The following is a 25,936-nucleotide window of genomic DNA, read 5'->3' on the forward strand; positions in this document are numbered from 1 at the left end:
TTAATGTGGACAAATTCAAAGTGATGCACATTGGGAAGAATAACCTGAATCACAGTTATTGGATGCTAGAGTCAACCTTGGGGGTTAGTGCCCAAGTCAAGGATCTGGGTATCATTGTAGACAATACGATGAAACCTTCCGCCCAATGTGAGGCGGCACCCAAAAAAGCAAACAGGATGCTGGGAATTATTAAAAAAGGGATGGCTAACAAGACTAAGAATGTCAAAATGCCCCTGTATCGTTCCATGGTGCGACCTCATTTGGAGTATTGCGTTCAATTCTGGTCTCCTTATCTCAAGAAAGATATAGCGGCACTAGACAAGGTTCAAAGAAGAGCAACCAAGATGGTAAAGGGGATGGAATGCCTCTCGTATGAGGAAAGACTAAAACGGTTAGGGCTCTATAAAATGTTACACACCTTTTCCTAGAATCGTGCACTATCTTTGGATGCCTATGTTTCAATTATTGCTCGTTAAGGTCATCATATTCTCATTTTCTCAGTCACTGCTCCTTTAATTTGGAACTCTCTCCCTCTATACCTTAGAGCTGAACAAACCTTGCAGAAATTTAAAAAGCAACCTAAAATGCTAGCTTTTTAAAGATGCCTATAATTGATTTTTTACATACGTACTTACTTCCACACTACTTAACCTATTGTATTTTCCTTGTATGGATTCTTTCTAAGAAATTGTATGTTTAAATGATTTTTATTATTCCAGCAGTAAGAAGCAAATACAAACAGTAGTACCATTCAGGAAATAACATTTTCAACAATATAATCAGTTCCCCTCCCATCCCCCCCTTCTAAGAAATTGTAAAACCAGTTCTTTTTTCATGTGGAGATTGCACAAATTTACAGTAACTCTTAACAGTCTGACAACACACGTGGACGTTGTCAGTATACTAAAGTAATTCTGAATGTGATAAAGGAAGACGGGAGGGAGGATGAAGAGGGTGGGGTGGAAGGGGAGGGGTGGTAAAGAAGCAGAGGCGGGGAGAGAGAGACAGAGACAGAGACCCAGCCAGAAAGAGGAAGGAGGACAAACTGAAGTGCACGAGAAGAGACTGAAAGACAGATGAAAGCAGAGACTGCAGAAGATTCTCGTATCCATGAATAGAAGGAAGCAGTGATGGAGTTTCAGAGGTTTTTTTGAGAAGAAAAAAGTTGTCTTTAAAATTTCACAGGAATTAAATTGCAAATTGTTCAAAGAGGTACAAAATTTGTATCCAAGGTGAAAAAGGGAGAGAGCGACAAACACAGCCAGGAAGCAAGGTAAGATACTGCCGGCTACTGGAGTCAATTGTAAACTGTGAGGCATTAGGATTGCTGTAGATTTTCTCTCCACATGCTTCAAAGCCCGACCTTTCTGTGATTATCTGAGCTACTGGATACTAGTGACATGCAGACCTCTCTGAGAGATACTCGTGAGTCTTTTGAGCTACTCGAACGCCATTCAAGCCCTCTCGTTCAGCTATGTTGGTGATGCTGATCTAAGTATTATCATTTCAGCATTTATAGAGGACTTCTAAACTGTAGTTTCAAGTTCAAGTTTTATCACCATTTGATGAATCGCTTATACAAACTTTCTAAGGGATGAACAACTTAAAAAGCCACTAGTTAGAGGTCCCACAGATAATTGGGTATAAAAGACAACGTACAAAATAAATAAACCGACTAACAATTTTTGCAGTCAGATTAAAGACAGACATGATCAAAGAGGGAAAGGGGGGAAAAGTTACAATTCATTTTATATTGAAAATTACATAAAAAAGAAAAAACGAGAGGGAGGGAAAAGGGTTAATATCTGTAACAAAGTATGAAGGGTCCAAAATAAAACTTATTAAGTATTACAAGCATCTTGAAACAAAAAAGTTTTCAAAATTTTTTTAAAAGAGGTAAGATCTTTTTCATTTCTGATATAATGTGGCAATGAATTCCACAGTTTAGGAGCCATAACAGAAAACATGTCACTTCTTCAAAGAGGGGACCGTTAATAAGTTTAAAGAAGATGACCGAAGAGAGCGAGGAGCATTGTAAGGAATAATCATTCTTGTCATAAATTGCGGTTCATTGAAGGTTAGAACTTTGAATACTAAAAAGAGTATCTTAAAATTAATACGGTGGAAAATGGGAAGCCAGTGTGATTTAATCATTAGTGGTGTAACATGATCATATTTTTTTGCTTTATGAATAAGTTTTATTGCCGTATTTTGGATTATCTGAAGCCGTCTTTTTTCTTTTTGTGTTATGTTGATTAGAAGGGAGTTACAGTAATCGATTTTAGCTATGATCATGGAATGGATTAATATATTAACAGATTTAGGGTCTAAAAATGTAGAGATTGAACGAATCAGATGTAGTTTATGGAAACAAGATTTAACTATTTGACTGATGTGATTATGAAATGATAAGTCAACATCAACCACTACTCCTAGAATTTTTAGCGTAGGTACTGACTCTAAGGGAATATTATCTAGGATGAACAAAGATCTTGGCATTAAGTCTTTTTTCCAGGTGAAGAACATAGTTTTAGATTTTTGAATGTTTAATGCTAATTTATTAGAACTTAGCCAATTTTTTATCAAGTCTAATTTTTTATTGATAGCCGTTATTTCTTCATCATTTTCTGGGTCAAAAAGGGTGCAGAAGTTGAATATCATCTGCATAGGAGAATGATGTAAAACCTAGTGATTGTGAAATGGTGAGTAGTGGAGAGAGAAAAATGTTAAATAAGAGAGGTGACAGAATAGAACCTTGGGGTATCCCATAGGTAAGAGAGTAAGGTTTAGAATAGTCATCATTAAATCTGACTCTGGAGGAACGGTCGGAAAGAAAAGAAATTAACCAGTTCAGAACTTGACCACCTATACCTAAAGATTCCAGCCGATTCAGTAAAAGATCATGGTCAATGGTATCGAAAGCTGCAGATAAATCCAGCGAAAAAAGGGCAACGGATTTGTGATGGTCTAAGTAGTAATGGATGTTAGTTACCAGACCAATCATCGAATATTCTGTGTTGTGGTGTTTTCACAAGGAAATACAATCACATTCCCTGAGCCTGAGTGGGTTGTCCAGGATTTTTATTTCTTTATTTAGCCCGTCCTCCCAAAGGAGCCCAGAACGGGTTTCAAGAGCACATTCATATTTTGAGTAGGACATACTTTAGTGAGAGATACAGAGTTTACAGCATTTACAGTATAGACAAAGGGTCTTAGATTTCAGCATTTACAGTGTGGACATACCAGACAGACTTAGTGGAGGTAAATGAGGTAAAGGAGCTTTGCATCTTTGAATGGTTGAGAATGTGGTACAAATTAGGGTTATATTAGCAGTGGCAAGCGAGTTTTAGTGGGATTCTGTCTGGTATCAGTGTTTGGTGATTTTCAGACACTCCTGAAATATTTAGCATTTAATTAAATGTATTTTTTGGCATGTGGCTATTTTTCTGGGGATTTAGAAGCATCAGGGTGGATTCATCTGGATGCTTTAAGGCAGGTGATCATTTCACAGCAGTAGAAATGATAGATTCCTGTGGCATTACATGCTTCATGAAGTCTTTGGGCCCAATATTGAACCTGCATTGACTATCTGGAGCAAAGTTTGGCAGCTTGCACTTTCATTGGCAGACTAGCCATTTCAGTGGGTCTAACTGGCCATGTGTCTTAGCCAGCCATTTGATGGAAATCAGCAGGCTCTGGCTATATTGCATGACTTGGGCTGGTGAGCTGGATATTCAGCAGGACACAGCCATTTTATCTTTCCACGCTTTATTCATTTATTGAGTTTTGTATCCTGCTCTCCTAGGGGAGCTCAGAAAAAGTTTACATGAATTTATTCAAGTACTCAGGCAGTTTTCCTTGTCTGTCCTGGTGGGCTCACAATCTATCTAATGTACCTGGGACGATAGGGGGATTAAGTGACGTGCCCAGCATCACAAGAGCAGCATTGGTTTGAACCTACAAACACAGGGTGCTGAGGCTGTAGTTTTAACCACTGCACCACCTTCTATCAAAAGAAATGGATTAAAAAACACCCCCCAAAAAACATTTCCCCATTGAGATCTATTTGCATGCATATTCATTGTGGAAATCCTGAAGACCTCTGAATAGTGCTTAAGGTACATACATACTATTTTGACTGCATTTGTGCATGCATGAGGTATGTAAACGTCGACCCGAATTTATAGTTGTATACATGCATATTCCCTAAAGCAGGGGTTCTCGAATCTAGTCCCCAAGGTTCACAACCCAGCCTGGCCTCCAGGATTTACACAAAAAATATGTTTGAGATCCATTTGCATGCAATAGAAGTAGTGAATGTGCGTCTCTTCTTTTCCCCTCTCTGCCCCTGTGTTTTAAAATTTGAAAACAGCAGCATTAATAATAGAGCAGTCAGGGCTGCTGCTTCTGCTTGTGTCCAGGGTATATTATTACCAATAATGAGCTAAAGTTCCTGCCGAGGCAGATCACCTCTCTCCCCCCACCCTAGCGCCTTTACCAGAGGAGACACCGGAAAAGAAGGAAGCAAATAAGCATGGGAGCCGCCTTGATTCCATATAGAAAATGACAGGATATAAGCAGTTGAATCGTATTGCATGAGTTCCTACATTACTTCAAAGTTGATATTCAAAGATTTCTCCCTTTTCAGTCAGTGCTGGAACAAGAGCTTTGATTCTTTTTTTTTTTTTATCCCTGGTGTTCTGTATATGCATGATAGTTCCTACCATTCACCCGTCTGTCTGTGTGTCCTGGTATGGTTTATCCCAGTGGTCTCAAACTCAAACCCTTTCAAGGGCCACATTTTGGATCTGTAGGTATTTGGAAGGCTTCAGAAAAAATAGTCTTTTGCCTATCCAAGGATCATTGGCTGTAAATATAGGTCCTTTTTGGATAGAACTTTCATGTTTCAAGCAAGTAAACAGCAGTCTTGGTTAGACAATTACATCAATGGAGCCAGGTTGACTTATGGCGCATTTCAGAAAGAAATTAAGACTGCATTGTTTGACAGATTTATCTCCTAAACAGAAATCATTTTAAAATTAATAATTCTATACTGACTATTCTTGAGAAACATGTTGTATTTTTACTATTTGTAATCTGTAATTCGTTGATTGTCCAGTTCTCTTCAGTGTAGAAGTCATAAGATCGTGGCGGTATAGAAGAATAAAGTTATGTTATATTAAAGAAATGACAATTTTGCATGAGGTAAAACTTTTTATAGTTTATATTTTCCTTTTGGCTAAGTCTTAATAATAATATTGTAATTTATAGCTAAAGAGATATATGATCAGGAAACTGTTTTATTTTACTTTTGTGATTATGATAAACATATCGAGGGCCTCAAAATAGTACCTGGCGGGCCGCATGTGGCCCCTGGGCCGTGAGTTTGAGACCACTAGTTTATCCTGTCTCTTATGTTAACAATTTTTTTATTTTTTTAATGTATTCTTGTACACCGCCTTGAACCAAAAGGCATTTGTGTGGTATATAAAAATAAACTTATGCTATGTTCATATATCCCCTTCTTTTAACTCCTGTTCTAAGCAAGAGGAAGGCATAGTAGATAGGCCATATGGTCTTTACCTGTCTTCATTGTACTCTTTATATAATGATATCGTTCTAATCCCATGTTATGTTTTTTGGTTGTAACTTTTCTCAGCAAATACAATGTCTTCTTTACAACTGGCTATTTATTTATTTTATTATTTATATTCCACTTATCCTACAATTCTATGTGGATTACAGATTATTCAGGTATTCAAGCATTTTTCCCTATCTGTCCCAGAAGGCTCACCTTCTATCTAATGTACCTAGGGCACTGGGGGATTAAGTGACTTGTTTTTGACTTTTATAAATGATAAGTTATAAAATGTGATTTGAAGAAAAATCTTTATTCAGCAGGACATGAGGGGTATCAAGAGCCGGTGAGGATTTATTCCCTTTCCAGTGCGGTTGTTGAAACTTTGCAACGCACGGGGATCTGAGGCTCTCTCCTTAGGAGATAATTAATATGATTTGATGTATCTAATGCAGAAGGACGTTTTTCAATAAGCCTGTGCAAACTTTAAATGTTCTAAAAACAATTTGAGAAAGGTATTGGAGCTGGGATTAAGTGACTTGCCCAGGGTCACAAGGAGCACTGCAGGATTTGAACCCACAACCCCAGGGTGCTGGGGCTATAGCTCTAACAACTGCACCACATACTCACCAGTATAATGCAAGTTACTGATATTTCAACCACCTACTTTAAAACCAATGCTCTCTTCCAAATTTGCTTTTCTGAAAATAGCTTCACAGTAAAGATTAAACAAATAGGGTGACAAGATGCATCCTTGCCTTACACCACATTTTATTGAGACCCAGTCAGTGTTGCCATATTCAGTTCTCACTGATTTTCTTAATAAGGGATTACAACCGAATATAAACGAAATAAAGATTATGAATATGGAAAATAATGAGATTTTGAGCTTGAAGGTGATAGAATACAAGTTGTAAAGAGTTTTCATCTTTTGAGCTCTTTGGTAAACAAGGAAGCAATTAGTAAGAACATAAGAATAGCCTTACTGGGTCAGACCAAAGCCTGTTCTCACGGTGACCAATCCAGGTCACTAGTATTTGGCCAAAACCCAAGGAGTAGCAATATTCCATGCTACCAAGGGAAGGAGACAGATGCCAGACCAGGGGCAAAGGAAGTGCTTTTAGGTTCAAATATCTAAACTGTAAATGTATAATCAAATAAATATTGCTCTATACTCAGTGGAAAAGAGGCGTCTTGACAGCCAAGACAAATATATATATTTGAATAAAGGATATTTGCTTTGGCTGTCAGGACTCATGACGCCTCCCTTGCCTCTATTGGAATTTGCAAACACATAAGCCCTGAAGGGAAGGGGGTGTCACTGAAAGCAAAGTTTGCCCTTGGTGTAACAGGCTGCCTGAATCAATACGAAATGCTCCATCCCTAGCAATATTCAAATCTAAGCTAAAAGCCCACTTTTTAAAATCTGTTTTCAACTCTTAACTCCCACTCACTGCTGTCAGATACCTAGACCCACTGTATCAGTTCCTCTACTATAATCTCCTCAACCCTGAAATGTCTTATTGTATGCTAACATGTACAGCCAGCACAGCGTACACCTTTTAGTGGTATAGAAATGATAAATAGGAGGAGGAGTAGATTTCTCCCTCTAAATTTCTTAAGCAATCACTACCAGATCCTATCAAAGAAAACCAGTACACCTCACATTGTTGGCATAACATTGGCTGCAGCTTTATTTATATTAACCCATAAATTCCATAACCAATTTCAATAGCTGATAACAAATTTCATCATACATCAAATACAAACTTGCAAATTATTATATACTAGAGCCATTCGATAACAAAACTAGCTCCAGTATACAATAAATTACTTCATAACATTTTTTGTGACTACGGTGCCTTCAAGTCACCTTAACTTGCGGTGGTATCACCCACAAGTTCATATTTCAATTACTCCCATATCAACTCTTCACTTCACCCCTTCCAATATAAATGTTCATGTCTAGGCCACAAGCAGTGATAGACTCCCTCTTGTCATTGCTCCCCCATTAAGAAACTGCGACCAACTAACCAACCAAACAACCCTCTAATAAGCTCCCAGCACATCCCATGAATGGCCAGCCAGCGAATCCTGTTGCCATATTCCACCAGTCCAAGATTAAAACCCCAGCGAGATTCACGAGCCTGTTTATGAGCCCAGAAAATGTGTGAATTCCCACACACCCACATGCAGAGATCTGGAGGTAAATGATCTGAAAAAGAAACAGAAAGACAGAATTAAGTATAAGTTATACAGACTTTCTGATATAACCTTTATACCTATTGGAACACCATCTACCCAACCGCTGAATCATGGCTGGGGAGGCCCCCACAGCCGCCGCCGAGGAAGAAGCTCCAATGCGAAAAGAATGTGTTCCATATTGCTGAAGATCATGACCCAATGCAGTCAATCCCTGTTGCAATATGGAAGCAAATTGATATCATGTCAACGGGGACTCATTGGCATGAACCAACCTATAAATTCCCCCACCGGGCTTACTAGCACTAAATTGCCAAGCACAGCGAACCGGACATACTTTTAAGGAGCTATTATAATGTAAATTGTGTTCAATTTTGGAGACCGTATCTGGCAAAGGACATAAGAAGACTTGAGGCGGTTCAGAGGAGGGCGACGAAAATGATAGGAGGCTTGCGCCAGAAGACGTATGAGGAGAGACTGGAAGTCCTGAATATGTATACCCTAGAGGAAAGGAGAGACAGGAGAGATATGATTCAGACGTTCAAATACTTGAAGGGTATTAACGTAGAACAAAATCTTTTTCAGAGAAAGGAAAATGGTAAAACCAGAGGACATAATTTGAGGTTGAGGGGGGTAGATTCAAAGGCAATGTTAGGAAATTTTACTTTACGGAGAGGGTGGTGGATGCCTGGAATGCGCTCCCGAGAGAGGTGGTGGAGAGTAAAACTGTGACTGAGTTCAAAGAAGCGTGGGATGAACACAAAGGATCTAGAATCAGAAAATAAGATTAAATATTGAACTAAGGCCAGTACTGGGCATATTTGCACGGTCTGTGTCTGTATATGGCCGTTTGGTGGAGGATAGGCTGGGGAGGGCTTCAATGGCTGGGAGGGTGTAGATGGGCTGGAGTAAGTCTTAACAGAGATTTCGGCAGTTGGAACCCAAGCACAGTACAGGGTAAAGCTTTGGATTCTTGCCCAGAAATAGCTAAGAAGAAAAAATTAAAAAATTTTAATTGAATCAGGTTGGGCAGACTGGATGGACCATTCAGGTCTTTATCTGCCGTCATCTACTGTGTTACTATGTTAAACACACCCTCCAGGGATTCAAGACAAAGACAAGTTCCTGCAGAACCAGAACATACGCAGGTAAGTCTAGTCTCAGTTAGAGCACTGGTCTTTGACCTAAGGGCTACCGCGTGAGCGGACTGCTGGGCACGATGGACCACTGGTCTGACCCAGCAGCGGCAATTCTTATGTTCTTATTGTCCTTTTCCTTCCTGATCAGTTTTGGAGTGACGAAAATAGAGCCTTAAAGAACTGGTCTCCAAAATCACATTCTGTTGTCTCATGCCAATCTCTCCTTGTGCATAGCGTGCCGGTGTTACCAATTCTCCCACTCAACAAGCTGCAAAAAATGCAATTGCAAATACCAGCCTAAACAGAAGCACTTCAAATTCCAAATAGCAAATCCCCTGAAGACTCTCACATAGCTGGACCAAATGATTATACAGAATTGGGAGACGAACTCGTCGAGGCCGATAAACAATGCCCGAATGAGCATAGCCCTTTAACTAATACTAATGCTCAGGTTAAAAAATGCTTTTGCACCCTTTGGAAACTTCGCACCATCAAACACTATTTTGACTTCCTCTCTTTTCGACTGCGGGTTCAATCTCTAATCTTAAGCATCTTAAATTACTGCAATATCATATACTTGGAACAGAACGCGATATTGTAACATTCAAAAACTTTTAAAAAACTTATTTATTTAAGGATGCTTTTAACCTCTAGAATCTTTTTATCTGTTTAATTAATGCTTACGAAGTGTGCCTTGGTAAACTTTTACCCTACCTTTTGTTTTTTCCTTTTTACTTATCATACCCTATATTGTAACTTTACCCGCTCTCCTTTCTCTCATGTTAGTCATAATAGAAATTTATTGTTACTACGTTAAGTTTCTTTACTGTATTTTATTATATTATGTACATCGCCTAGAAATTGAAATAGGCGATTTATCAAAAACAAATAAACTTGAAACTTAAGAAAACCATCAAACGACTGAGAGTGATTCAGAATGCTGCTGTCCATCTCATTTATGGTCTCAAAAAATTGGATCATGTAAGTCTGTATTACAGAAAACTACACTGGCTGCCGATGGAGGCAAGGATCATCTTCAAATTTGCCTGCCTCTGCTTCAAAACCTTAACAGGTTCATCTCCAATCTACCTGTCGCACCATTTTGAATTTCCAGGCACCACCTGCACACGTAGTACCTACCTATTTGCCTTCCCATCCTTGAAGGGCTATATCTACAAGAGATTCCTTGATAGATCTCTGTCATTCCAAGCAGGCAAATGGAATAAATGTCTAACCACCCTCATTTCAAATGCACCCTCCTACCAAACCTTCAGGAAATCAATTAAAACTTATCTCTTTGATAAATTTCTCTGACTCCCTTCCTGCCTTGTTGTATGTCTGATATGCCTCCGGATTATCTCTGATATGTCTCTGATATTTCTCTGACTCCCTTCCTGCCTTGTTGTATCTCTGATACTCTTGACTTGCTAATGCAATTTGAAAGTCTTTTCTGTAACATCGCTGTCTGTGTACAGTCTCTTCCTCTGTAAACCGCTCTAAACTGCTGTGGTATTGGGGTATTCAAAAATAAAGTTATTCTTATTCTTATTATTATTAACAGCCTCTTAACCAAAAATGACCCAGTAACATTCTCCCACCTCAATACAAATGCAATACTGCCAACTGTTTGGGAAACCATTGCAAATGACCAACCCTGTTGAGCTCCAAAAAGGTTAAAACCAATTACAATTTGCTCTGATTAGGAAACATTTTCACTTCCTTCTTCTGTTCCAGAAAGTGTAAGAGACGCTTCCAACCAGCTGAATAGGATTTCAAAGTATTGAGCGCTAACGAGCGCCATAGTAATTCTCTACAGTCTGACGAAATGTGTGCCATAAATCCTCCCACATCAGGGTAGAGGATGCCTCCACTGAGGGTGCCAAAGCTCTGAACCGTGCCCACTGAAATCGAGAGAAAGCATTGGCAATTTCATTGAGCACCCCGGGCACATGTTTGGCCGTCAACATCACATTGAGTCGCAGGCAAGATAATATAATTAATCGTAACAGTTCCACCAATATCGGGCAATGAGCTGACTGTTGATTAATTGCATGAACCACTGCAACGTTGTCTGAAAATAGTATCACCTTTTGATTAGCCAAACGTGCTCCCCAAATCTCCAATGCCACCCAAACAGGAAACAATTCTTGTACCGCAATATTACTACAGAAACCCTGTTTCCGCCATCACTCAGGCCACCCCTGCGCACACCAGGCCCCCCCCTCAAATATATACCAAAACCAATTTCCCCTGATGCATCTGTGAATAGCTGCAAGTCCTGATTGGAAACCTGCTGTCATTGCAAATACACACCCCATTAAATGTCAAAAAAGAATACCATATCTGTAAATCAGCACGAACTGTCCTCGTCAACCTGACTTTAAAATGAGGTTGATGTAAACCCACAGTCAATAAAGCTAGATGATGTGAAAACACATGCCCCATTGGTATGACTCGAGCAGCAAAATTAAAATGCCCTACCACTGACTGAATCTCTCGCAAATTTAACTTGCACATCTGGTAGACTGACCCAATCATTTCCTTCAACTCCTCCACCTTTTTTAATGGAAGACAGGACTCCATTTGCACCAAATTCAACTCAATACCTAAAAATACTAATGAAGTAGAAGGGCCTTCACATTTATCCAGAGCTAATGGGACTCCCAGCTCATTGGCCACAATCTGGAAAGCAGACACCAAATCAGAACATTGTGATGATGCCGGGGATCCCGCAAAAAGGAAGTCATCGAGGTAATGAACTACTGATGTCATCCCACTAACTTGTACTACCACCCAATGAACAAAAGTGGCAAATGTGTCAAAATAAGTGCAATAAATGGAGCACCCCATTGGCATACATTTGTCATAATAAAATTGCCCTTCAAACTTAAAACCTAATAAATGAAAGGAATTTGGGTGTACCGGCAACAGCCTAAAAGCTGATTTGATGTCTGCCTTGGCCAAAAAAGTCCCCACCCCCCAATGCTTGCACCAATCCTACCGCCTCATCAAATGATGCATATTGGGCTTGACATAACTGAGGATCGATGAAGGAATTCACACTGCATCCAACTGGATATGACAAATTATGAATTAGGCGATAACTACCAGGCTCTTTTTTGGGAATAATCCCAAGAGGTGAAATGACAAAGTTATCCAGAGGAGGCTCACTAAAAGGACCTACAATCCTGCCCAACACAAGTTCTTTTTCTAACTTGGCCCTTACCACCTCACTAACTTGGCCCTTACCACCTCAACCTAATCAACTAACCCTATTTTTCTGATCTCCTCCCTTTTCCTATCCCTCCCCCAATCCTAGCCTTTCCTACCTCAACTTCTCTTCCCTTTCCACCCACCCTCTGGCTGTCCTTCACCCAATGTTAGCTGCCACCCAGCCTAACCTGTGTGGCTCCAATAATGCAAAAGATTACGCCAACAAAAATAAATAGGAGACATCTCCATATCTTACAAAAACAGCACTTTGACTAGTCCATACATAAAAGCTCAGATCCCACATGGCATATATATATGGTATTTTCCAAATTAAAACCCTATCCATTCATTCAACCAACAAAGCATTCATTCAAAACCAACAAAGCATTCATTCAACCAACAAAGCATTCATTCAAAACCGACAAAGCATTAGGTGATTGATAGTTTAATGAAGAACCTTCATAAGGGATCAAAAAACCCTCCCCGAAACCTACCCGCAACAGAAAAGCATCACCCCTATTTGGATAAATATCCAACCATAAATTAAAAACTGACAACCTAATGGGTGAAGGAGCTTTGGCTACTCTCACTCCCAAATGATGAACTTGACCTAACCCACTGATTCTTGCCCGACTACTCCCATTTTGTACATCGAAATGCTGGATACCCTCCCCCACACTGACTGTATCCATGTCGAAAACGGTAGTTGAGTCTACTACAATGTCCTGCATTAAAGGAAAAACATGCAGTGGAGGCTGGTCCACCCTTAAAATTACCCCCCCCTCCTGATTGCCCATCGGTTCCAAGCCCACTAAATGACTGGGGTTGTACATTAATAATAATAATAATAATAATAACTTTATTTTGTATACCGCAATACCAGAAGCAGTTCAGAGTGGTTTATAGAGGAAGAGACTGTACACAGACAGCAAATGTTGTACACAGACAGAGAATATTGTCAATTACATTGGTAGAGTAGTCGGATATGCAATAAGTATGTTGGAGAACAGCAAGGCAGGGAGGAGTCAGAGAATTTGTCAAAGAATAAAACTTCCGCTCCCACTGACTCCTGAATTGGGGGCCCCCAAATGAAAGGAACCCACTCTACCCTGAATCATTTCTGCCAGCTACAAATCTACATCCCAAACTCCCCAACAATCTGCCTTATCCTGTGCCAAACTTCTTTGAAACTGCTCATCATAATTTAACCATGACCAGCCACCATAAGAACGGTAGGCCCTTAAAATAAGATCTGAATAGCGTAACAGATCAGGATAAAAAGCTGGCCAAGCCTCACCAAGAACAACAAAAACATGAAAACCTAATAGCCAATTGAGTAAATTCTAGCTTTCCATTTTGGCAAAAATAACAATCCAATGGGACAATAGAACACAAAGTATGCCCCTTATGAGATACCCCTGGAGCACTACTCCCAACTGTCTGCACCCCTGGTTGAGGACCCCGTCCCAATTCACCTTCCTCATTGGAAGAAGAGGACGATGATGATTCCGAAGAATCCCAAGAGTCCGAAGACTCCCAAACCCTTGTCGGGTCCATAGGATCACCTTGCCTCCCATCTTTATCTTTATCCAACCTCTTAACTACATGACGTAGCCTGTAAAAAATTTTTATCCTTCAAAGTATGACTCAAATGCCTCTCCCTGGACCTCTTACCACTCTGCAATGCACCCGATTCCAATCCAGCAATCACTTCATCACCCACACTAACATTACCCAATGCAGATAACAAAGCATTAGCCAACTCACCAGAAGTGCTGGATGCAGCTGCCACACTGGTCCCAGGAAGTCCAGACTCTGTCATCAAATTGGCCTCTCAATCACCACTGCCATACACTGTTGTCACCTGTTGCTGGGTAGTGTGGGAAGAAACTACCTCAAGCTGCAAAGTATCTACCCCAGCCAGCAGATGCTGAAATACCCTGACCTTGCCTAACAGGTCCTTTCTTATGTTTACTACCAACCGAAGCCATCACTACAGCTGCTTTTCTAGACTGCATACTCTGTACCCTGTTAGCACCACCTCTATTCCCAGGATTAGATTTTGTAGCACATTGTTTCTTACCAGAAGTCCCTTCCCCTTTCCTTCCTATACCTGCAACTTTTTTCCTGGCAGCCCCCATTGGTAATCAATCCTATACCCTTTCCCTAACTACCAGCTCAATAATGCCCCAATCAATGAACAGATTGAGCAAATATATAATAAATGTTGTTTTTAAAAAATTATTATTATTATTTATTTATTTATTATTTTTTAATAATTTGGTATTTATGTATTTATTTTAGCAATGTACCATAAGCAGCCTACCTCAGCTGCCTGCTAACCGGAATTATACCCTGCTCCCCCACCAAGTAACCACCCCCCAGCAACAAAGCCAACCCACCCACCTAGACTCCTTCACCACTTCCCAGCCCCCTAACCAATTACCCAACAAATTGTCCCACACACTTTCTCCCTCCCCAACACAAAGCACTCTGGCAATTAAATTCTGCCAATACTAGTCCAGCAGCAAACTCACCACCAGAAACATCCCAGCTCAGCTTCCTCTGCTCTCACTGCCGACAATGCAGCTCTCTCCACATTGCCGCTACTGGTGCTCACCCTGACCACCCCGGCCGACTGCCATCACCAAGCAGATGCGATTCACAGGAAAACAAACCGCTGCCCGTCTTAGCAGGCCCAATTAAGTACCGTGTCAATGCTCCTTCACTCGCTCCCATTCAGGAACGCTACACGGAAGCCAAGACAGCCAACCCCCATGCAGCAAACCCCACTCACTGGCAACTGCCTGCTTTTCCTGCCATTGCCAGGCAAAGGCAACTCACAAGATCCTCCTGCCTGCCACTGAGAAGCACCACAAAATCCCCCCACCAGGTACAACTCGCCGAATAACACCGTCACAAACAAATAGAAAAACTAAACTCCGCTCCCTGCTCCCTAACTTCCTCTTCCTCTTCCCCTGCGCTCTCAGAAACTCCTGTCTTTCCACCCGCCGAGAACGTCTAACACCCCTCCCCTTCCTCATCCCCTAAGACCACCCTACTTTCCTTTCAACCCAATCAACTAACCCTATTTTTCTGATCTCCTCCCCTTTCCTATCCCTCCCCCAATCCTAGCCTTTCCTACCTCAACTTCTCTTCCCTTTCCACCCACCCTCTGGCTGCCTTCACCCAATGTTAGCTGCCACCCAGCCTAACCTGTGTGGCTCCAATAATGCAAAAGATTACGCCAACAAAAATAAATAGGAGACATCTCCATATCTTACAAAAACAGCACCTTGACTAGTCCATACATAAAAGCTCAGATCCCACATGGCATATATATATGGTATTTCCAAATTAAAACCCTATCCATTCATTCAACCACACATACCCTCCAGGCATACAATACAACCCGCAAAAAATAAAATGAATTGACCCAAAAATATCCACAAAAAAGAAAATCCAGAGAAAACAAAAAAAACTCTGTGGAGTGACAATGTTCCTAAATCGACTTTATTTCAACGTGTCAAAGTTCCAAAGGTACACTGAAATCATCCACATAAAAATAAATCATCTACATAAAAGCCTTAAAGGACCTAGTCCGCTAGGGAAACAGAACCCAACACGATCCGCGTTTCAACCTAGTCTTCTTCAGGGGTCCTTGAGAATCCTATAAACGTGGGAAACAATTGTGTGGTGAGCCGAAAGTGAGACACTGTTTGCGTTTGGGTCCTGTATCCCTAGCGGACTAGGTCCTTCAATGCTTTTATGTGAATAACCTATTTTTATGTGGATGAATTTATTTTTATGTAGATGAATTTATTTTATGTGGATGATTTCAGTGTACCTTTGGAACTTTGACATTTTCAAATAAAGTCCATTTAGGAACATTGTCACTCCACAGAGTTTTTTTGGTTTTCATACAATACAACCCAATATCATTTCTTACACAGTGCACCCTAGTGCTGCCCGATTCACTATTTGAATCGGTTCACCGATTCACTTCGGGTGAATAGATTCGAATCAATTTAAAACAAAAACAATCGGCTTCCCGATTTGGACCCTCCCCCCTTGCCCCCTAAAGCAGGAGCTGCAGCGCTGCTCTTGCTGGCCGGCCGCTGCCGCACCTGTTTTAGAGGGTGAGGAGGGAGGGTCAGTCGGGAAGTGAAGCTGTGCTGCTGTCCGGGTCCCCCCCATCCCAGCGTCCAGTTTCCCACCCTGGCCTCCCCATACCATTTACCTTATAACCTGCAGAGAAGATTGCGGTTATAGCATCTTTGTAAACTGCTTTGAGCTGTTTCCTCCGCTGCGATCCTGCCTCTGACGTCAGCATCCTTCTGGCAGCAGCAACTGCCTTGTCACACTGTTTTTTTGCCTTTAGATCTTCAGACACTATCACCCCAAGGTTCCTCTCCCCATCCGTGCATATCAGCTTCTCAACTCCCAGCATATACAGTTCCTTCCTATTATTAATCCCCAAATGCATTACTCTGCATTGAATTTTAGTTGCCAGGCATTAGACCATTCCTCTAACTTTTGCTGATCCTTTTTCATATTTTCCACTCACTCTTCAGTGTCTACTCTGTTACAAATCTTGGTATCATCTGCAAAAAGGCACACTTTTCCTTCTAACCCTTCAGCAGTGTCACTCACAAACATATTGAACAGGATTGGCCCCAGCACCGAACCCTGAGGGACTCCACTACTCACCTTTCCTTCCTTCGAGCGACTTCCATTAATCACTATCCTCTGGCGTCTGTCTGGCAGCCAGCTTCTAACCCAGTTCACCACTTTGGGTCCTAACTTCAGCCCTTCAAGTTTGTTCAACAGCCTCCTATGAGGAACTGTATCAAAGGCTTTCACTAAGTAAATTACATCTAGCATATTGTCCTCGATCCAGCTCTCTGGTCACCCAATCAAAAAATTCAATCAGGTTCATTTGGCATGATTTACCTTTTGTAAAGCCATGTTGCCTCGGATCCTGTAACCCATTAGATTCAAGGAAGTACACTATCCTTTCTTTCAGCAACCGAAGTGAGGCTCACCGACCTGTAGTTTCTTGCTTCATCCCTGTGACCACTTTTGTGAATAGGGACCACATCCGCTCTCCTCCAATCCCCAGGAACCACTCCCATCTCCTGAGATTTGTTGAACAAGTCTTTAATAGGACTTGCCAGAACCTCTCTGAGCTCCCTTAGTATCCAGGGATGGATCCCGTCTGGTCCCATCACTTTGTCCACCTTCAGTTTTCCAAGTTGCTCATAAACACTCTCCTCCGTGAACAGCGCAGAATCTACTCCATTTTCTCATGTATCTTTGCCAGACAATCTCGGTCCTTCTCCAGGATTTTCTTCTGTGAACACAGAACAGAAGTATTTGTTTAGCACATTTGCTTTTTCCTCACCACTCTCCACATATTGGTTCCCAGCATCTTTTAGTTTAGCAATTCCATTTTTCATCCTCCTCCTTTCACTAATATATCTGAAAAAAATTTTGTCTTCCTTTTTTACATTTTTAGCCATTTGTTCTTCCGCCTGTGCTTTTGCCAGACGTATCTCTCTCTTGGCTTCTTTCAGTTTCACCCTGTAGTCCTTTCTGCACTCCTCTTCTTGGGTTTTTTTTATATTTCACGAACGCCAACTCTTTCGCCTTTATTTTCTCCGCCACTAGTTTGGAGAACCATATCGGCTTCCTTTTTCGCTTGTTTTTATTTATTTTCTTCACATAAAGGTCCGTGCCATTTTTATCACTCCTTTCAGCTTAGACCACTGTCTTTCCACTTCTTTTATGTCCTTCCATCCTAACAGCTCTTTCTTCCCATTGTATTAAAGTTCGTACATTTGAAATCTAGGACTTTAAGTATTGTGTGGCCACTCTTCACTTTAGCCGTTATATCAAACCAAACTGTTTGATGATCGCTACTTCCCAGGTGAGCACCCACTCAAACATTAGAGATACTCTCTCCATTTGTGAGGACCAGATCCAATATCACTTTTGCCCTCGTGGGTTCTGTCACCATTTGTCTGAACAGAGCCTCTTGAAAGGCATCCACAATCTCCCTACTTCTTTCCGATTATGCCTACGGAACATTCCAGTCCGCATCCAGCAGGCTGAAATCTCCCAACAGCAGCACCTGCTCTTTCTTTCCAAACTTTTGGATATCCACAATCAGATCCTTATCAATTTGCTGCGATTGAGTCAGAGGTCTGTAGAGTACACCTACGTAGATTGAAGTTCTATCTTCTCTTTTCAGAGCTATCCATATCGCTTCTTCCTCTCTCCAGGTCCCTTGCAATTCGGTCTCTTGGATATTGATCTTTACATAAAGAGCTACTCCTCCACCTTTTTGACCATCTCTGCCCTTCCTAAAAAGATTATATCTCGGTATGTTTGCATCCCATCCATGTGATTCACTGAATCATGTCTCTGTGATAGCGACAATATCTAGATCTGGATAGGAGGGTAGTTGGGAAAAGAAAGGGAGAGATGGTGGACCCTGGGATGGTGGGGAAGGAAGGAGAGATGCTGGATGAAAGGGTAGTTAAGAAAAGGTGTATCTGGGAAGGAGACGAAAAAAAGGAAAGATGCCAGACCTCCGGGTGAGAGAAGGGAAACGGAAGGGGAGGACAGAGATGGCAGATGGATGGTTAGCACGGAGAAAGAAGAAAGAAGGAGACCCTAGCAAGCAAGTTATCAGAAGACAACCAGAGCCTGGGACCAACAAGGTTTGAATAATGACCAGACAACAAAAGGTAGAAAAAATTATTTTATTTTCTGTTTTGTGATTACAATATGTCAGATTTGAAACGTGTATCCTGCCAGAGCTGGTGTTAGTCCTCAAACGTGAGCTAGGATTTAACAGCGAGGAAAAGTCTTTTTTGTTTGTTTATTTTGTTTACACCACAGCACCAGTGTGGTTAGGAGAAGGTAAAGGGGGTGAAGAGGCTATTAAATAAACCCACGATGATGTTTGAAAAAAACACCCAATTGGGCAGGAAAATCGAATCAAATTGAAAAACCAACTCAATAGGCTGAATCGAATCGAATTTTTTTTTTCCTGAATCGGGCAGCACTAGTGCATACCCATTCTTCTTCTGGATCCAGGTCAGCAGTAGCACATGAAGTAGCATTTCAAAAGTATATCATACATACATTTGCCCAAATTCAAACTAATCTGAAAGCTTTTGCTGCAGTCTGGGCATGGTCCTCAGGGCTCGGGTCCTCCTCAGCTCCTCCTGGGCACAGCAGCTCAGAGCCTCCATGGCTCGTCTCCTCCTCAGCAGCTCAGGGCTGAGTTCTCCTCGGCTACTCCAGGGCACAGCAGCTCGGGGCCTCCATGGCTCGAGTTCTCTGCTCTGCAGCTCAGGTGAGTCAGGTCCTCCTTAGCTCCTCCCTAGCTCGGGGCCTCCTCGGCACAGGGCTCATATCCTCCGTGGTTCAGGTCTTCCCCAGCTCAGGTCCTCTGCTCGAAAGGCTTTGTGTCCAGTCATCTCCTTCTCCTCCTCAGGTCTGGTCTCTCAATCGGGGCCTTTTGAGGGATTGGGCGGCTCACAAAATTTATACAGGCTGTCTTCCCGCTCCAGCCTCGCATGTGACACCTTCTGTCCAATCTGCAGCAAGGCTCCCTGTCTCCGGAAGTGTGGCGACGTGTGTATATGTGCTGAGCTCACTGCTCAGCATTGCCGTTTCTGCCACGGCGCTGGTTCATTAATTAAATTTCAAGTGGATTGATGGAGGTCATGGAGCATAAGGTAGGCCTCGGGAAGCCCGGTTCTATCCCCATGGGAGTCCCATGGACTTTGGGGGGATCCCTGTGGGACACCCCTGGCCAGGGGGGCCCCCGTGGGACTCCCGTGTAGCCGAGGGGATCCCCACGATCCACGTTCCCGTGCAGACCTCTAATTCAAACCCGAGTCGATGGCACCTAACACCTAATGATATCACTGCAGCATTACAATCAATAATAATAATAATAATTTATTTTTATATACCGCCATACATAAGAAAATAAGAACTGCCATCTCCGGATCAGAGTTTCGGTCCATCAAGTCCGGTGATCTGCACACGTGGAGGCCCAGCCAGGTGTACACCTGGCGTAATTTTAGTCACCCATATCCCTCTATGTCTCTCGTAAGGAGATGTGCATCTAGTTTGCTTTTAAATCCTAGAACGGTGGACTCCGCAATAATCTCCTCTAGGAGAGCATTCCAGGTGTCCACCACTCGTTGCGTGAAGCAGAACTTCCTGATATTTGTCCTGGACTTGTCCCCACTTAGCTTCAGTCCATGTCCTCTTGTCCATGCTCTATTTTGTCGATTCCTTTCAGTATTTTGAAAGTCTCGATCATATCCCCTCACAGTCTCCTCTTCTCAAGGGAGAACAATCCCAGTCTCTTAAGTCGTTCCTCGTATTCCAAGTTCTCCATACCTTTTATCAGCTTCGTTGCTCGTCTCTGCACCCTCTCCAGCAGTTTTATATCCTTCTTTAGGTTGGGAGACCAATGTTGGACACAGTATTCCAAGTGTGGTCTGACCATTGCCCTATAAAGTGGCATTATAACTTTCTCCTTGTAATTCTACTTTCTACTTGTAATTCCTTTCTTTATCATGCCTAACATTCTATTTGCTTTCCCGGGAGTTCTAGGCGGTTCACATCGATCAATCATTATACATACAGTACAAATAGATATTTAAAATTGAAATCATCTAAAATTTTGGCAAAGTTAAAAGCTTACAGTGGGAAGATACAAACAATTTAAAATGAGATAAAAATTATAAGTAAGTAATAAGATACATTAGGTTGCCAGTCTATTGAATAATTAAGTTTTTATCTGTTTTCTAAAATCAAGATAAGAGGAAGCTTCTAATGCAGTTTTGGCAAGCCTGAAAAGAAAAGGTTCTGTCGAGGAACCTTTTGTAATGACAGGATTTTATTGAGGGATATGCAAACAAGTGTACTCTTCGAGAGCTCTTATTAATGTAACTCAGGGTAAAATGAGGGTAAGATAGCCTGGAAGCAGATACATGAGAACTTCAATAAGACTCTGGATTCCAATGGCAGCCAATGAAGCTTTTGATAGAATGGAGTAATATGCTCCCATTTTTTTAAACCAAAAATAAGACGAACAGCCGTATTCTGAACTACTCTCAACTTTTGAGAATTTTCTTAATCAGGATTACTTAATCAGAGATAGATTTATAAAGATGCATTGTAACATTGGAATTATGGAGATAATTATGTAAAATGTTTTAGTATTATTGTTTTTTAAATTTCTGCTCCTCCTACAAGTCTACAAGCTCTTGGTGTACATTCAAGTGTAATAGGTATTCTGTGAATGTGTGGAGAAGTGCTTTCATATAATTATCTCACAGGTGTGAAAGTGTGTCCAGTGTGACAGTCTTAGGGCTTTGGTGTTGGAGCGTGGGCGGAGCTGTGAAGAATTAATTCTAGGTCCTCCCCTTCCCCCTTCCGAGCATATGTAAATGTATGCAGCTGTATTTTAGCTGCAATTTCTCCAGGCTTTGTGAGGCTTTTTAATAAACACACACATGTGAGAGTCACTCTCTTTTTTTTTATTTTTTGGAGCTACACAGCCCAGTGACAAATTTAATCCTCTAGATTTCCTTGGACATTGGGACATCAGTTGCCTTTCCAGTTTGGGAGAGGTTCCTTGGCTTCTGTCCCAAATCACATGTTGTTACAAGCCCTAGATGTTTACCCTGCAACGTTGTCTAGGCTTGCTGGCCTAAAATAAGAAAGGGGCCAGGCAGAAACACTGTTTTCAGTAATTGGGGGGGGGGGGGGTTGAGGGGGGGAGGTAGCTTTTCAATACTGAAGTAGAGAATTGGCTGCTCTGCTGAGCCTCTAACCCCTAAGTCCTGTAGCCTCCCAGAACCTGAGCACACAGCGCCAGAAACATCATTTCTATAGCGCTCCTGACATAAGCAGTACTGTACATCAAAGCATAGACAAGACAGTCCCTGCTCACAAGAGCTTACAATCTTTTCAAGATAGACATGAAGTTGGAGGGGGGGGGTTTAATTGTTTATTAATTTTCAAATCAAATACAAAAGTGCAAAGAATATATAATCAATTAATACAATAATCATCCAAACAAATAATGATATAAAGTACATTTCCCCTCCCCCCTCCCTCACTGGATGTGCGTAAAGATCAATTAGGAATCAAAGGCTTACTTGATCAATCAGTTTTTACAAATTCCGCTAATAGACCCCAAGTTTCTTTAAATTTTTTATGTCCCAGTTGTTCAGAATTCATTCTCTCATATCTATAAAATTGACACAGAGTTTCCCACCAAAAGTTGAAGTTCAGTCTGTCCAAGTTTTTCCAATTTTTCATTATTAACTATCATAATAATAAGAAGTCTATTCTTGCTTGCATTAACTGGACTCTTAGGTTGCAATAAAGTGCTAAATAAAACAATGTCATACGACAATGGAATAGAAGTGTCCAATATCCTATTAATTTTACGCCAAATAGACTTCCAAAAGTTGAGTATCAAGGGACAATAAAACAACAAGTGATCCAGTGTCCCTACTTCAAGATGACAGTGCCAGCATCTATTAGACTTTGAACTATCCAACTTTTGTAAACGAACTGGGGTCCAAAAGATTCTATATAACAGAAAAAACCACGTTTGTCTCATAGATGCTGACGTTGTACATCTCATTCTCCAAGTCCAAATCCGTGGCCATTGAGTAACAGAAATATGCTGCTTTGTTTCAATGCTCCAAATGTCTTTTAGGCTTGTTTTTGGTTTTTTATTCAAATATTCAGATTGTAATTTGTACTACTTGGCTGCCTGATGCCCTTGCAAATCTATTTGGAAATATAGGCCTGGCAAGCTATACTGATTTTTTTTAAGCTACGCCAATCAGGGAACCCTTTCTGAATGGCCTGTTTCAGCTGCAACCATTTATAACTTTGAGATTTTGATATGCCGAAAGATTGTTGCAATTGTAATAAATTTACCATTTTCCCATTCTGAATTACCGGTGAGTCTGACCTCGGTTCCGGGGAAAATGGCGGAAGCACTGATAAAAGAAAACATCGAAGAACATTTTGAGAGAAACGAACTTCTGAAAACCAGCCAACATGGTTTCTGCAGGGGAAGATCGTGCCTGACTAACTTACTGCACTTCTTCGAAGGAATTAACAAACAGATGGACAGAGGAGACCCCATAGACATCGTATACCTAGATTTCCAGAAAGCCTTTGACAAGGTGCCTCATGAACGTCTGCTCCGGAAATTGAAGAACCATGGGGTGGACGGAGACGTGCATAGATGGATCAGAAACTGGTTAGAAGGTAGGAAACAGAGGGTAGGGGTGAAGGGCCACTACTCAGACTGGAGAAAGGTCACGAGTGGTGTTCCACAGGGCTCGGTGCTCGGGCCGCTGCTTTTTAACATATTCATAAATGATCTAGAAACAGGGACGAAGTGTGAGATAATAAAATTTGCAGATGACACCAAACTATTTAGTGGAGCTCAGACAAAGGAGGACTTCGAAGAATTGCAAAGTGACTTGGACAAACTAGGGGAATGGGCAGAGAGATGGCAGATGAAATTCAATGTTGAGAAGTGTAAAGTATTGCATGTGGGAAGCAAAAACCCGAGGTATAATTATGCGATGGGAGGGATGTTTTTGAATGAGAGTACCCAAGAAATGGACTTGGGGGTGATGGTGGACATGACAATGAAGCCGACAGCACAGTGCGCAGCTGCCGCTAAGAGAGCGAATAGAATGCTAGGTATAATCAAGAAAGGTATTGCAACCAGAACGAAAGAAGTTATCCTGCCGCTGTATCGGGCAATGGTGCGTCCACATCTTGAGTACTGCGTCCAGTATTGGTCACTGTACCTTAAGAAGGATATGGCATTACTCGAGAGAGTTCAGAGGAGAGCGACACGACTGATTAAGGGGATGGAAAGCCTTTCATACGCTGAGAGATTGGAAAAACTGGGACTCTTTTCCCTGGAAAAGAGAAGATTAAGAGGGGATATGATAGAGACTTACAAGATCATGAAGGGCATAGAGAGAGTAGAGAGGGACAGATTCTTCAAACTTTCAGAAAATAAAAAAACAAGAGGGCATTCGGAAAAGTTGAAAGGGGGCAAATTCAAAACAAATGCTAGGAAGTTCTTCTTTACACAACGTGTGGTGGACACCTGGAATACAATTCCAGAGGACGTTATAGGGCAGAGTACGGTACTGGGGTTCAAGAAAGGATTAGACAAATTCCTGCTGGAAAAGGGGATAGAGGGGTATAGATAGAAATTTACTGCACAGGTCCTGGACCTGTTGGGCCGCCACGTGAGCGGACTGCTGGGCGCGATGGACCTCAGGTCTGACCCAGCAGAGGCATTTCTTATGTTCTTATGTTCTTATGTACATCATCTAGAGTTTGTAGGCCTGCCTGCAACCAATGTTTCCAAAGGATTTTAGACTCACCTATTTGAATCTTGGAGTTCAACCATAGTGATTGACACGTGGATAGTTGTATTGGAGTAGAAGTTAAATTATTAATAAATTGTAATGCATTCCAAGTGGAAAGAAGAATACTATTGTCCTTATATATTCTAGGAAGCTTGATACTCAAAATATGATGAAGACGTAATGGGAATATAAGGAAAGAGGAGGTTCTGCTGTTGGGAGATTTCAACCTGCCGGATGCGGACTGGAATGTTCCGTCTGCGGAATCGGAAAGAAGTAGGGAGATAGTGGATGCCTTTCAAGAGGCTCTGCTCAGACAAATGGTGACGGAACCCACAAGGGAAAAAGCGATATTGGATCTGGTCCTCACAAATGGAGAGGGTATCTCTAATGTTCGAGTGGGTGCTCACCTGGGAAGTAGCGATCATCAAACGGTTTGGTTTGATATAACGGCTAAAGTGGAGAGCAGCCGCATGATACTTAAAGTCCTAGATTTCAAACGTACGGACTTTAATGTAATGGGAAAGTACCTGAAGAAAGAGCTGTTAGGATGGGAGGACATAAGAAAAGTGTAAAGACAGTGGTGTAAGCTGAAAGGAGCGATAAAAATGGCTACGGACCTTTATGTGAAGAAAATCAATAAAAACAAGAGAAAAAGGAAGCCAATATGGTTCTCCAACCTAGTGGCTGAGAAAATAAAGGCAAAAGAGTTGGCGTTCGTGAAATATAAAAAAAACCAAGAAGAGGAGAGCAAAAAGGACTACAGGGTGAAACTGAAAGAAGCCAAGAAAGAGATACGTTTGGCGAAGGCACAAGCGGAGGAACAAATGGCTAAAAATGTAAAAAAGGGAGATAAATTTTTTTTCAGATATATTAGTGAAAGAAGGAAGATAAAAAATGGAATTGCTAGGCTAAAAGATGCTGGGAACCAATATGTGGAGAGTGATGAGGAGAAAGCAAATGTGCTAAACAAATACTTCTGTTCTGTGTTCACAGAAGAAAATCCTGGAGAAGGACCGAGATTGTCTGGCAAAGTTACATGAGAAAATGGAGTAGATTCTGCGCCGTTCACGGAGGAGGATGTTTATGAGCAACTTGATGGGACCAGACGGGATCCATCCCAGGATACTAAGGGAGCTCAGAGAGGTTCTGGCGAGTCCTATTAAAGACTTGTTCAACAAATCTCTGGAGACGGGAGTGATTCCTGGGGATTGGAGGAGAGCGGATGTGGTCCCTATTCATAAAAGTGGTCACAGGGATGAAGCAGGAAACTACAGGCCGGTGAGCCTCACTTCATTTGTTGGAAAAATAATGGAAGTGTTGCTGAAAGAAAGGATAGTGTATTTCCT

General features: G+C 41.5%; 1 protein-coding gene across 1 annotated transcript in view; it reads left to right on the forward strand.

Annotated features, from left to right (window-relative positions):
- The first annotated feature begins 1,050 nt into the window (after nucleotides 1–1,050).
- UGT8 (UDP glycosyltransferase 8) overlaps nucleotides 1,051–25,936 on the forward strand; it is a 160,046-nt gene continuing 135,160 nt past the window's right edge. The window contains exon 1 of the mRNA XM_033937786.1: nucleotides 1,051–1,273. The gene's annotated coding sequence lies outside the window, so the exon portion shown is untranslated. The remainder of the gene's footprint in view (nucleotides 1,274–25,936) is intronic.

The sequence above is a fragment of the Geotrypetes seraphini genome, chromosome 1 (assembly GCF_902459505.1).
Source record: "Geotrypetes seraphini chromosome 1, aGeoSer1.1, whole genome shotgun sequence".
NCBI lineage: Eukaryota > Metazoa > Chordata > Amphibia > Gymnophiona > Dermophiidae > Geotrypetes > Geotrypetes seraphini.